This window comes from Meriones unguiculatus, chromosome 14 (genome assembly GCF_030254825.1).
Source record: "Meriones unguiculatus strain TT.TT164.6M chromosome 14, Bangor_MerUng_6.1, whole genome shotgun sequence".
In the NCBI taxonomy this organism is placed as follows: domain Eukaryota; kingdom Metazoa; phylum Chordata; class Mammalia; order Rodentia; family Muridae; genus Meriones; species Meriones unguiculatus.
The window spans coordinates 48136591-48150575 of record NC_083361.1 but is presented as its reverse complement, the minus strand read 5'-3'; the positions used below and the strand labels follow the sequence as shown (position 1 = coordinate 48150575).

The 13985-nt window shown below is 41.2% G+C and overlaps 1 long non-coding RNA gene and 3 other non-coding genes across 4 annotated transcripts in view; all 4 read left to right on the top strand.

Moving 5' to 3' along the window:
- Positions 1-13985, top strand: part of LOC132647037 (uncharacterized) — a 178160-nt gene that overhangs the window by 26627 nt on the left and 137548 nt on the right. The window lies entirely within an intron of this gene.
- Positions 3162-3226, top strand: LOC132647353 (small nucleolar RNA SNORD109A). Its single transcript, XR_009585721.1, has one exon. It is a non-coding gene; the product is annotated as a small nucleolar RNA SNORD109A (small nucleolar RNA).
- On the top strand, positions 8541-8605 carry LOC132647807 (small nucleolar RNA SNORD109A). Its single transcript, XR_009586149.1, has one exon. It is a non-coding gene; the product is annotated as a small nucleolar RNA SNORD109A (small nucleolar RNA).
- On the top strand, positions 12093-12157 carry LOC132647730 (small nucleolar RNA SNORD109A). The gene has a single exon (XR_009586073.1). It is a non-coding gene; the product is annotated as a small nucleolar RNA SNORD109A (small nucleolar RNA).

The window sequence follows — 13985 nt, the reverse complement described above, 5'->3', positions numbered from 1 at the left end:
ATTTTATGGCTCATGCCAGTAGTCCCAAGAATATTGGAGGACAATGACTGCCCTCGCCCTTTACCCAAAGTTGTGTAAAGGCTGACATATAACAAATAATTCCAGGATCATTCAATTTAGATAGAGGGAAAATTGAAATGGTCTTTCCTGTTGGAGGCTGGGTAAATTCTAGATAATAATGGCTAGGTGATAAGCCAGGGCACCTGTTTGAGACATTCCCTAGTTTTATTGGTGTTCTTCAATTATGTCTTAGCTGCCAAAATCTTCCAGAGCATGTTGTGTTTACCTATCTCTCTCTCTCGCATGGAAACCATCTCAGTTGATCCATCATGGAAATGACAATTGGGCTTTGCTTTCTGTTATTTCTTGCTGTTGTTTCTGTTTTCCACCTGCGTACATTATTCCTCTTATTGCAGCTCTCACACAGATGCACATCATCTCTTCTAACAAAATTTACGTGTTACCCAAGATCTATGAAAACAACTATTCCTTTAAAAAACAAGGAAAGATATTTGTAAAGAACATGTTGCTAGCTGGTAGACCCACAGTCCTGATAATGGAGCAGACACGCTAACTCTCCAATGAAACAAGAACGAACCACACACTGAATCTTCTTAATATCCTCATGATGAACATAATTAATTCAGAACTTACACACACACACACACACAGATATATATATATATATATATATATATATATATATATATCTTACTACTAACAGACTTTTAGGAAGCAGGAGGATAGGACTCTTGGTAACTCTTGCTGGATACACAATTTCTACAACCATGGTTGAAACTTGAATATCCAATCAAGGACATCATGTAATCTCAGATGTGTAGTACAACATACTCTATTAAAAAGCAACCCATGAGTATTTGACCACAGGCTAGACAGTTAGTGCGTACAAAACATCTTCTTTTCATCAGATTTAACCTGAACCATGGTAGATGATTCTAACGCACTTTCAAGTGGAAGACTTGAGTTCCATGAATCGAGACATGGTAACATACATGTAGACAAAAAGGCACCTTTGGATTCCTCTCTCATCCAAGATGAGGTTGCATGGCATGGAAGAAATCTAAAGTCAATTATGGAATACTCTTGGATAAACAAGGAAAGAATTCCATGCACAGAGCATAAATTTCAATGACACCCTGAAATCTCAAAGATACCATAGGGCTTACTGACTTTCACCTCTGTGCAACTTGTTCGTTTTGACTTTGAGAAACGAGGAGGAGTTAAGAATGACCATACTGCAATGCTATAGGCAGTGCCTCTTCTTTGCTTTGTTGAACTTCCTTGCTGCCCACTGAGAGGCGTCCACACTGTGTCTGCTGGCACTGGCAAAGATGCTCTCACAGACAGCTTTTGAGGAAGCCATCAGAAGAAGAGAAATTTTTGCCACAGTGGCTAAAATCTCAGGGTATTGGAAGGGAAGAAATGAATTCAATAGTTGGTTCTGGGAAATACTGAACGGCTGGCAGACTTGAAGGTCGGGACACTTTAGAAAGTCAAGGTTGCCTAGACGCATTTCCTTTTCTGATAACCTTCATACTTTTTATGTTGCAGGCTAAAACTTGGAGAGGTGCTTCCCTTCTGGCAGGACAGGTAAGCAGTGACGCTGCTTCCCATGGTGTCTTTTGTTAGTAGGCAGGCTGCTGTCTCGGCTGACTAAATATTTACCTACTGTGTACCTCTAGAGATGAGAATCATTTGACGTCCCTCTTATGGCTAAACAACCTAGGCTTCATCTTGCATCTTGCTGGTGGAACACTTGTTATGGCCCTGGCATTGTAGGGGACTTAGCTAGGTAGTCCCAACCCAAGCAAGTGACAAGGATACTACCTAATACCATTAGTATGTTGATGTGCATTTGGAAAACCATTAGTTGGGTGAAGTTATTGGACTATGTGACTTTCTTTTGTAGCTACCCTTGAAGCTTCCAATTCTAAATAATATATCCAGAAGTACTAAGAAAAGCCTTCTCCCAGCTCCTTCCCTTATGGACATTCAAGCTCAAAGAATTAAACTCTTCTTTCTGCCCTGACAGGTGTGGAACCCAAAGGAAGATGATAGGGTGTTAGGAGTCTAGACCCCTAGAGCACAGAACAATAACCCTCACAAATTTCATCTATCCTTGATTCTCTGGCGTGGATACTAAGAGAGCAACCCATGCGTTTTCACGTCCTTGTAAGTAGCATGGAAACTTGCAATCTTGCCCTCTAAAATTCAGGTGAATTGTCATAAAGTTTTCGCAGCCCCAAACAGAGCTGACAATGAACCATAATTATTCTTTTTATAAATGATTATGGATTATGTTGAGCCAGAAATCTAGTTGTCCATTGTCGGAAAAATCAAAACAAAACAAAACAAAACGAAGAATATTTTTGTATTAAATGCAATGCCTTCCTTCATCTTGGAAACTGGGTGGATTTGAGTTCATTTGAAGAAACATGACATGAGAGGTGATAAGAAGAGAAGGTTCAGGAATCAGGAACACAGAACCCAACTCCTGTTCCTGTCAATATCCTGTGGGATACCTGGAAATGTATATGGACCAAAATGTAGCTTGGCTTGTGTGTTCCAATTTGTTGTCCAAGGAAATATGGAACGAGCTGGTTGTCATGTGACATACATCACAAAATCCTCCAGAGCATTGACAATTGCAGGACAACTGGAAGGCTCAATACTGGGCACTGAAAGATAGAGAGGAACATTCATGGAAGACAGGGAACAGGAGGAAGAATCCTAAAGGAGGGTAAAGAGGAAGAGCATAGAATCAAAACCGCAAATTAGGATGTTGAAAAAATCTTATCTAGATAGGAACAAAGTCATTTTGCTTACTTGAATGTTTTCTCTATTCTTGCCAAAATCTCTGTTGTAAAGATTAAGTACAGAAGTTCAGGGAACATTGAGAGGCACCCGATTTGGGGGCAGTGACACCCACCGAATGCAATGTTTTGACCTCTATTTTTCTCATATGGGGTCAAAGGGGAAAGGCTCTTTAATCCTGTCCTCTGTGTTTCCCCACCACCTTTGACAGAATGAGCTACATGCCTCCTGCACAGTTTTGAACTTCCTTGTCAAGGCCCAGGAGTCTAGCTCTCTGGGGTTTCACTTGGTAGGTGAAAACTCATGTGTTGAGCGAAGGCCTTTCTGGATCTATGATGACAACAGGTATCTGAGGACGTTGACTGACTTGAACAGATGCGATATGAGGTCCAGATATGAGGTCCTCGTGAGACCCATGAGGATTTCAGAGTCTGCCTGGCACTCTTCCCTCTTCAGAGAGGATAAGAACTGTGCAGTTTGGCATCAGATTCTGAGATTTTTCGAAAAAGGCCTCATAACAGTACCCATACTTGGTTTGATACATTCTTCATTGTGTTCTATTTTCCAAGAGATTGAAATGATTTCAAGTGATAGGGAGAGAGCCTTTACTATAGGAGTAGGCACATATATCAGGTAGAGATGACTGTAGGTGCAAATGACGTACTCAAAAACTATCTAGGAACTGATGAATTCGAACGTGCTGCTCATTCCTAGTCTCGGTCGATGTACCCTTGCACATATGTAGTAAAGTGTCAGGAGGGGATGTTATGGATCATGCCAGTAGTCCCAAGAATATTGGAGGACAATAACTGCCCTCGCCATTTACCCAAAGTTGTGTAAAGGCTGACGTATAACAAATAATTCCAGGACCATTCAATTTATATAGAGGGAAATTTCAAATGATCTTTCCTGTTGGAGCCTGGGTAAATTCTAGATAATAATGGCTAGGTGATAAGCCAGGGCACCTGTTTGAGACATTCCCTAGTTTTATTGGTGTTCATCAAGTATGTCTTAGCTGCCAAAATATTCCAGAGCATGTTGTGTTTACCTATCTCTCTCTCGCATGGAAACCCTCTCAGTTGATCCATCATGAGAAATGACAATTTGGCTTTGCTTTCTGTTATTCATTCTTTTTGTTGTATATTTTCCTCCTTGGTACATTCATCCTCTTATTGCTGCACTCACACAGATGCAAATCATCTCTTTTAACAAAATTTGCGTGTTACCCAATATCTATGAAAACAACTATTCCTTTAAAAAACAAAGGAAAGATATGTCTATAGAACATGTTGCTAGCTGGTAGACCCACAGTCCTGATAATGGAGCAGACACGCTAACTCTCCAATGAAACAAGAAAGAACCACACACTGAATCTTCTTAATATCCTCATGATGAACACAATTAATTCAGAACTGACACACACACACATATATATATATATGTATATCTTATATATATGTATATATATATATATATATATATATATATATGTATATCTTACTACTAACAGACTTTTAGTAAGCAGGAGCATAGGACTTTTGGTAACACTTGCTGGATACACAATTTCTAAAGCCATGGTTGACGCTTGAATATCCAATCAAGGACATCATGTAATCTCAGATTTGTAGTACAACATACTCGATAAAAAGCAACCCATGAGTATTTGACCACGGGCTAGTCAGTTAGTGAGTAGAAAACATCTTCTTTTCATCAGATTTAACCTGAAGCATGGTAGATGATTCCAACGCTCTTCCAAGTGGAATACTTGAGTTCCATGAATCGATACATGGTAACATACATATAGACAAAAAGGCACCTTTGGATTCCCCTCTCTTCCAAGATGAGGTTGCATGGCAGGGAAGAAATCTAAAGTCAATTATGGAACACTCTGTTGGATAAACATGAGAGAATTCCATGCACAGAGGACAAATTTCAATGACACCCTGAAATCTCAAAGATACCATAGGGCTTACTGACTTTCACCTCTGTGCAACTTGTTCATTTTGACTTTGAGAAACCAGGAGTTAAGAATGACCATACTGTACAGTATGACTCATGGCTAATGCCCTGGTGGTAGCTCCAACAGCTGTCAATGAGATGGTAGTAACAATGGTGGCTGTAGTTCCAAGATCCCTTTTCTGTCTGAAGACATTCATAGCGTGAGGGGCATCAATGGGCACAGGCACCCAGCGAGGCAAGCGAGTAACCAGGGCATACCTAAATTTACTAGCATTCCAGCATTGGGCAAAAAAGCAAGTATCATTACCACAATTACTTGACTCTATCTGGCTAATAATGAATAAAAATGGGGGATATAGACAAACAGGTGTGGGCTTATAGGAAATATTATGAGAAGCCTTAACCCCTCGTTGGAACATCCTGCGTCAGTTCTAGAACTAGCAGTGGTGGTGTCCGAGGTCTGAGTAAGTTCAGGAGACCATTGCCCCCAGGGGCAAGACGTGCTCCATGCCAATTGACTAACTCCATGTTTTCCTCCAATTTTGAAATTCATTTAAGGTTATTAAATTATTTTTTTCCTTTTTTCTTAAATTTTTCATCAATTACACTTTATTCATTCTGCATCCCCCCATTAGCCCCTCCCTCCTCTCCTCCCAATCCCACCCTCCCTCCTCCCTCTGCTTGCATGCCACTCCCCAAGTCCACTAATAGGGGAGGATCTCCTCTCCTTTCTTATTGTAGTCTGTCAGTTCAGACCCTGAATAATCATTAAGCCAATGTAGCTCATGCCTTTGTTGTACATAAAGGAATTAATGCTCAACTAAAAGGAAGCTTGATGGTGTTTAATCAGAGGATTGACCTCTTGTAGGAGCAAATAGATACCCTATGGCAAATCGCTCAACCTGGCTGTCAATGAAAGTATGCTGGACTTTGTGTCACTAGCATACAACATGAGAATTTTTCCTGTGCTGCAAATCTGTCTAAACAATTGTCGAGCTATATTTTAGATAATTGGACTGGAGAATTCGATACTACGATGGAGCAGCTGAGAGTGGCCATTGTCACAGTAAATTCTACCAGAGTGGACGCAGGACTAGCCACAGGATTATCAACATGGATTGCTGCAGCAATGAACCATCTGAAGGAATGGGCGGGCATGGGAGTGTTAGCAGGCCTTCTGGTGTTGGTCTCCTTGGTTTGCCTGTGGTATATATGCAAGATTAGAGTCTCACAACAGTGTGATGCAGCCATGATCATTCAGGCCTTTACAGCCATGAAGCAGGACATTCCCCCAAGCATGGTTGGATACCAGAAAAAGCTAAAATGATAAGCTCAGGATGCGAGGCTAAGCACTGCACTCAGGGTCAGCCGCTTTGGACCCAGAGAAGACCATGTCTGATTGGATGCAGGTTGATGCCCCAGGTCCCGCCTCTGAGAAAAAGGTATCGGATGGGTCTGATGCTCTTTGGGTGGATGACACCTAAATGAACATCTGTACAAAGTCCCAATTTATTTCTAATATCAGAGATCAGACCTCTACTCTTGCCTGATGCGTCTAAAACAAAAAGGGGGAACTGTAGAGAGCTGCGGAATGCTATGCCTTAAAGATGGAGCTGGTTTCCGCCTTCCACCTTCCTGATGGTGAGTGCTCTCTGTCACGAACAACTCCACATTTGGCTAAGGCCGAGGATCTGGCTTGCTTCCATGTATGTGGACCTATCTGCATTGCCCCCGTGGCACGCCTGGGTTGGCTACCCAGAGGCTATTTAAGCTGTGGGCTGACTTTCCCCAGGGTCCGAGGATTCTTCAATGTTCCTGAAAAAAAAAAAAAAAAAAAACAATGACCATACTGCAATGCTATAGGCAGTGCCTCTTCTTTGCTTTGTCCAACTTCCCTGCTGCCCACTGAGAGGCATCCACACTGTGTCTGCTGGCACTGGCAAAGATGCTCTCACAGACAGCTTTTGAGGAAGCCATCAGAAGAAGTGAAATTCTTGCCACAGTGGCTAAAATCTGAGGGGATTGGAAGGGAGGAAATGAATTCAATAGTTGGTTCTGGGAAAGACTGAACGGCTGGAAGACTTGAAGGTCAGGACACTTTACAAAGTCAAGGTTGCCTAGACGCATTTCCTTTTCTGATAACCTTCATACTTATTATGTTGCAGGCTAAAACTTGGAGAGGTGCTTCGCTTCTGGCAGGACAGGTAAGCAGTGACGCTGCTTCCCATGGTGTCTTTTGTTTGTAGGCAGGCTGAAATCTCGGCTGACTAAATATTTACCTACTGTGTACTTTTAGAGATGAGATTTATTTGACGTCCCTCTCATGGCTAAACAACCTAGGCTTCATCTTGCCTCTTGCTGGAGGAACTCTTGCTATGGCCCTGGCTTTGTAGGGGACTTAGATAGGTAGTCCCAACCCAAGCAAGTGACAAGGATACTACCTAATAACATTAGTATGTTGAGGTGCATTTGGAAAACCAAGAGTTGGGTGAAGTTATTGGCATATGTGAATTTCTTTTGAAGCTACCATTGAAGCTTCCAATTCTAAATAATATATCCAGAAGTACTAAGAAAAGCCTTCTCCCAGCTCCTTCACTTATCGACAATCAATCTCAATGAATTAAACTCTTCTTTCTGCCCTGAAAGGTGTGGAACCCAAAGGAAGATGATACGGTGTTAGGAGTCTCGACCCCTAGAGCACAGAACAATAACCCTCACAAATTTCATCTATCCTTGATTCTCTTGAGTGGATACTAAGAAAGCAACCCATGCGTTTTCACGTCCTTGTAAGTAGCATGGAAACTTGCAATCTTGCCCTCTAAAATTCAGGTGAATTGCCATAAAGTTTTCGCAGCCCCAAACAGAGCTGACAATGAACAATAATTTTTCGATTTATAAATGATTATGGATTATCTTGAGCCAGAAATCTAGTTATCCATTGTCAGAAAAAAACAAAACAAAACAAAGAATATTTTTGGTATTAAATGCAATGCCTTCCTTCATCTTGGAAACTGGGTGGTTTTGAGTTCATTTGAAGAAAAATGACATGAGAGGTGATAAGAAGAGCAGGTTCAGGAATCAGGCACGCAGAATCCAACGCCTGCCCCTGTCAATGTCCTGTGGGATACCTGGTGATGTATATGGACCAAAATGTAGCTTGGTTTGTGTGTTCCAATTTGTTGTCCAAGGAAATATGGAACGAGCTGGTGGTCATGTGACATACATCACAAAATCCTCCAGAGCATTGACAATTGCAGGAAAACTGGAAGTCTCAATACTGGGCACTGTAAGATGGAGAGGAACATACATGGAAGACAGGGAACAGGAGGAGGAATCCTAAAGGAGGGTAAAGAGGAAGAGATTAGAATCAAAACCGCAAATTAGGATATTGAAAAAATCTTATCTAGATAGGAACAAAGTCATTTTGCTTACTTGAATGTTTTCTCTATTCTTACCAAAATCTCTGTTGTAAAGATTAAGTACATAAGTTCAGGGAATATTCACAGGTACCTGATTTGTGGCCAGTGACACCCAAAAAATGCAATGTTTTGACCTCTATTTTTCTCATATGGTGTCAAAGGGGAAAGGCTCTTTAATCCTGTCCTCTGTGTTTCCCCACCACCTTTGACAGAATGAGCTACATGACTCCTGCACAGTTTTGAACTTCCTTGTCAAGGCCCAGGAGTCTAGCTCTCTGGGGTTTCACTTGGTAGGTGAAAACTCATGTGTTGAGCGAAGGCCTTTCTGGATCTATGATGACAACAGGTCTCTGAGGACGTTGACTGACTTGAACAGATGCGATCTGAGGTCCAGATATGAGGTCCTCCTGAGACCCATGAGGATTTCAGAGCCTGCCTTGCATTCTTCCCTCTTCAGAGAGGATGAGAACTGTGCAGTATGGCATCAGATTCTGAGATTTTTCGAAAAAGGCCTCATAACAGTACCCATAGTTGGTTTGATACAATCTTCATTGCTTTCTATTTTCAAAGAAATAGCAATGATTCCAAGTGATAGGGAGACAACCTTTACTATAGGAGTAGGCACATATATCAGGTAGAGATGACTGTAGGTGCAAATGACGTACTCAAAAAATATGTAAGAACTGATGAATTCGAACGTGCTGCTCATTCCTAGTCTCCGGCGATGAACCCTTGCACATATGTGGTAAAGTGTCAGGAGGGGAGGTTAGGGCTCATGCCAGTAGTCCAAAGAATATTGGGGGACAAGGACTGCCCTCGCACTTTACCCAAAGTTGTGTAAAGGCTGACCTATAACTAATAATTAAAGGATCATTCAATTTATATAGAGGGAAAATTGAAATGGTCTTTCCTGTTGGAGGCTGGGTAAATTCTAGATAATAATGGCTAGGTGAGAAGCCAGGGCACCTGTTGGAGACATTCCCTAGTTTTATTGGTGTTCATCATTTATGTCTTAGCTGCCAAAATCTTCCAGAGCATGTTGTGTTTACCTATCTCTCTCTCGCATGGAAACCATCTCAGTTGATCCATCATGAGAAATGACAATTGGGCTTTGCTTTCTGTTATTTGTTGTTGTTGTTTCTGTTTTCCTCCTGGGTACATTCATCCTCTGATTGCCGCTCTCACACAGATGCAAATCATCTATTCTAACAAAATTTGCGTGTTACCCAAGATCTATGAAAACAACTATTCCTTTAAAAAACAAAGGAAAGATATTTCTAAAGAACATGTTGCTAGCTGGTAGACCCACAATCCTGATAATGGATCAGATGCGCTAACTCTTCAATGAAACAAGAAAGAACCACACACTGAATCTTCTTAACATCCTCATGATGAACACAATTAATTCAGAAATGGCACACACATATATGTATATATATATATCTTACTACTAACAGACTTTTACGAAGCTGTAGCATAGGACTCTTGGTAACACTTGCTGGATACACAATTTCTAAAGCCATGGTTGAAGCTTGAATATCCAATCAAGGACATCATGTAATCTCAGATGTGTAGTACAACATACTCGATAAAAAGCAACCCAGTGTATTTGACCACGGGCTAGTCAGTTAGTGCGTAGAAAACATCTTCTTTTCATCAGATTTAAGCTGAAGCATGGTAGATGATTCCAACGCTCTTCCAAGTGGAAGACTTGAGTTCCATGAATAGAGACATGGTAACATACATATAGACAAAAAGGTACCTTTGGATTCCCCTCTTTTCCAAAATGAGGTTGCATGGCAGGGAAGAAATCTAAAGTCAATTATGGAACACTCTGTTGGATAAACAAGGAGAGAATTCCATGCACAGAGGACAAATTTCAATGACATCCTGAAATCTCAAAGATACCATTGGGCTTACTGACTTTCACCTCTGTGAAACTTGGTCGTTTTGACTTTGAGAAAGGAGGAGTTAAGAATGACCATACTGCAATGCTATAAGCACTGCTTCTTCTTTGCTTTGTCCAACTTCCTCGCTGCCCACTGAGAGGCGTCCACACTGTGCCTGCTGGCACTGGCAAAGATGCTCTCACAGACAGCTTCTGAGGAAGTCATCAGAAGAAGAGAAATCCTTGCCACAGTGGCTAAAATCTGAGGGGATTGGAAGGGAGGAATGAATTCAATAGTTGGTTCTGGGAAAGACTGAACTGCTGGCAGACTTGAAGGTCGGGACACTTTAGAAAGTCAAGGTTGCCTAGACGCATTTCCTTTTCTGATAACCTTCATACTTATTATGTTGCAGGCTAAAACTTGGAGAGGTGCTTCCCTTCTGGCAGGACAGGTAAGTGACGTTGCTTCCCATTGTGTCTTTTGTTTGTAGGTAGGCTGCATTCTCGCCTGACGAAATATTTACCTACTGTGTACCACAAGAGATGAGAATAATTTATCGTCCCTCTCATGGTTAAACAACCTAGGCTTCGTCTTGCCTCTTGATGGTGGAACACTTGCTATGGCCCTGGCATTGTAGGGGACTTAGCTAGGTAGTCCCAACCCAAGCAAGTGACAAGGATACTACCTAATACCATTAGTATTTTGAGGTGCATTTGGAAAACCAACAGTTGGGTGAAGTTATTGGCATATTTGACTTTCTTTTGAAGCTACCATTGAAGCTTCCAATTCTAAATAATATATCCAGAAGTACTAAGAAAAGCCTTCTCCCAGCTCCTACCCTTATCGACATTCAAGCTCAAAGAATTAAACTCTTATTTCTGCCCTGACAGGTGTGGAACCCAAAGGAAGATGATAGGGTGTTAGGAGTCTAGACCCCTAGAGCACAGAACAATAACCCTCACAAATTTCATCTATCCTTGATCCTCTGGCATGGATACTAAGAGAGCCACCCATGCGTTTTCACTTCCTTGTAAGTAGCATGGAAACATGCAATCTTGCCCTCTAAAATTCAGGTGAATTGCCATAAAGTTTTCGAAAACCCAAACAGAGCTGACAATGAACCATATTTATTCTTTTTATAAATGATTATGGATTATGTTGAGCCAGAAATCTAGTTGTCCATTGTCAGAACAAAACAAAACAAAACTGAGAATATTTTTGGTATTAAATGCAATGCTTTCCTTCATCTTGGAAACTGGGTGGTGTTGAGTTCATTTGAAGAAACATGACATGAGAGGTGATACGAAGAGAAGGTTCAGAAATCAGGCACACAGAACCCAACTCCTGTCCCTGTCAATGTCCTGTGGGATACCTGGTGATGTATATGGACCAAAATGTAGCTTGGCCTGTGTGTTGCTTTTTGTTGTCCAAGGAAATATGGAAGGAGCTGGTGGTCATGCGACATACATCACAAAATCCTCCAGAGCATTGACAATTGCAGGAGAACTGGAAGGCTCAATACTGGGCACTGTAAGATGGAGAGGAACATACATGGAAGACAGGGAACAGGAGGAGGAAGTGTAAAGGCGGGTTAACATGAAGAGCATAGAATCAAAACCGCAAATTAGGATGTTGAAAAAATCTTATCTAGATAGGAAAAAAAGTCATTTTGCTTGCTTGAATGTTTTCTCTATTTTTACCAAATCTTTGTTGTAAAGATTAAATACATAAGTTCAGGGAACATTCACAGGTACCCGATTTGGGGCCAGTGACACCCACCAAAGGCAATGTGTTGACCTCTATTTTTCTCATATGGTGTCAAAGGGGAAAGGCTCTTTAATCCTGTTCTCTGTGTTTCCCTAGAACCTTTGACAGAATGAGCTACATGCCTCCTGCACAGTTGTGAACTTCCTTGTCAAGGCCCAGGAGTCTAGCTCTCTGGGGTTTCACTTGGTAGGTGAAAACTCATGTGTTGAGCGAAGGCCTTTCTGGATCTATGATGAAAACAGGTATCTGAGGACGTTGACTGACTTGAATAGATGCGATCTGAGGTCCAGATATGAGGTCCTCGTGAGACCCATGAGGAGTTCAGAGCCTGCCTTGCACTCTTCCCTCTTCAGAGAGGATGAGAACTGTGCAGTATGGCATCAGATTCTGAGATTTTTCCAAAAAGGCATCATAACAGTACCCATACTTGGTTTGATACAATCTTCATTGCTTTCTATTTTCAAAGAGATAGAAATGATTCCAAGTGATAGGGGGACAACGTTTACTATAGGAGTAGGCACATATATCAGGTAGAGATGACTGTAGGTGCAAATGACGTACTCAAAAAATATGTAAGAACTGATGAATTTGAACGTGCTGCTCATTCCTAGTCTCCAGCAATGTACCCTTGCACATATGTGGTAAAGTGTCAGGAGGGGAGGTTAGGGCTCATGCCAGTAGTCCCAAGAATATTGGAGGACAATGACTGCCCTCGCACTTTACACAAAGTTGTGTAAAGGCTGACGTATAGCTAATAATTAAAGGATCATTCAATTTATATAGAGGGAAAATTGAAATAGTCTTTCCTGCTGGAGGCTGGGTAAATTCTAGATAATAATGGCTAGGTGAGAAGCCATGGCACCTGTTTGAGACATTCCCTAGTTTTATTGGTGTTCATCATTTATGTCTTAGCTGCCAAAATCTTCCAGAGCATGTTGTGTTTACCTATCTCTCTCTCGCATGGAAACCATCTCAGTTGATCCATCATGAGAAATGACAATTGGGCTTTGCTTTCTGTTATTTGTTGTTGTTGTTTCTGTTTTCCTTCTGGGTACATTCATCCTCTTATTGCCGCTCTCACACAGATGCAAATCATCTATTCTAACAAAATTTGTGTGTTGCCCAAGAACTATGAAAACAACTATTCCTTTAAAAAACAAAGGAAAGATATTTCTAAAGAACATGTTGCTAGCTGGTAGACCCACAATCCTGATAATGGATCAGACGCGCTAACTCTCCAATGAAACAAGAAAGAACCACACACTGAATCTTCTTAACATCCTCATGATGAACACAATTAATTCAGAACTGACACACACATATATGTATATATATATATATATATATATATATATATATATATATATATATATGTATCTTGCTACTAACAGACTTTTACGAAGCTGGAGCATAGGACTCTTGGTAACACTTGCTGGATACACAATTTCTAAAGTCATGGTTGAAGCTTGAATATCCAATCAAGGACATCATGTAATCTCAGATGTGTAGTACAACATACTCGATAAAAAGCAACCCATGTGTATTTGACAACGGGCTAGTCAGTTAGTGCGTAGAAAACATCTTCTTTTCATCAGATTTAACCTGAAGCATGGTAGATGATTCCAACGCTCTTCCAAGTGGAAGACTTGAGTTCCATGAATCGAGACATGGTAACATACATGTAGACAAAAAGGTACCTTTGGATTCCCCTCTCTTCCAAGATGAGGTTGCATGGCAGGGAAGAAATCTAAAGTCAATTATGGAACACTCTTTTGGATAAACAAAGAGAGAATTCCATGCACAGAGGACAAATTTCATTGACACCCTGAAATCTCAAAGATACCATTTGGCTTACTGACTTTCACCTCTGTGCAACTTGTTCGTTTTGACTTTGAGAAAGGAGGAGTTAAGAATGACCATACTGCAATGCTATATGCACTGCTTCTACTTTGCTTTGTCCAACTTCCTCGCTGCCCACTGAGAGGCGTCCACACTGTGCCTGCTGGCACTGGCAAAGATGCTCTCACAGACAGCTTCTGAGGAAGTCATCAGAAGAAGAGAAATCCTTGCCACAGTGGCTAAAATCTGAGGGGATTGGAAGGGAGGAAATGAATTC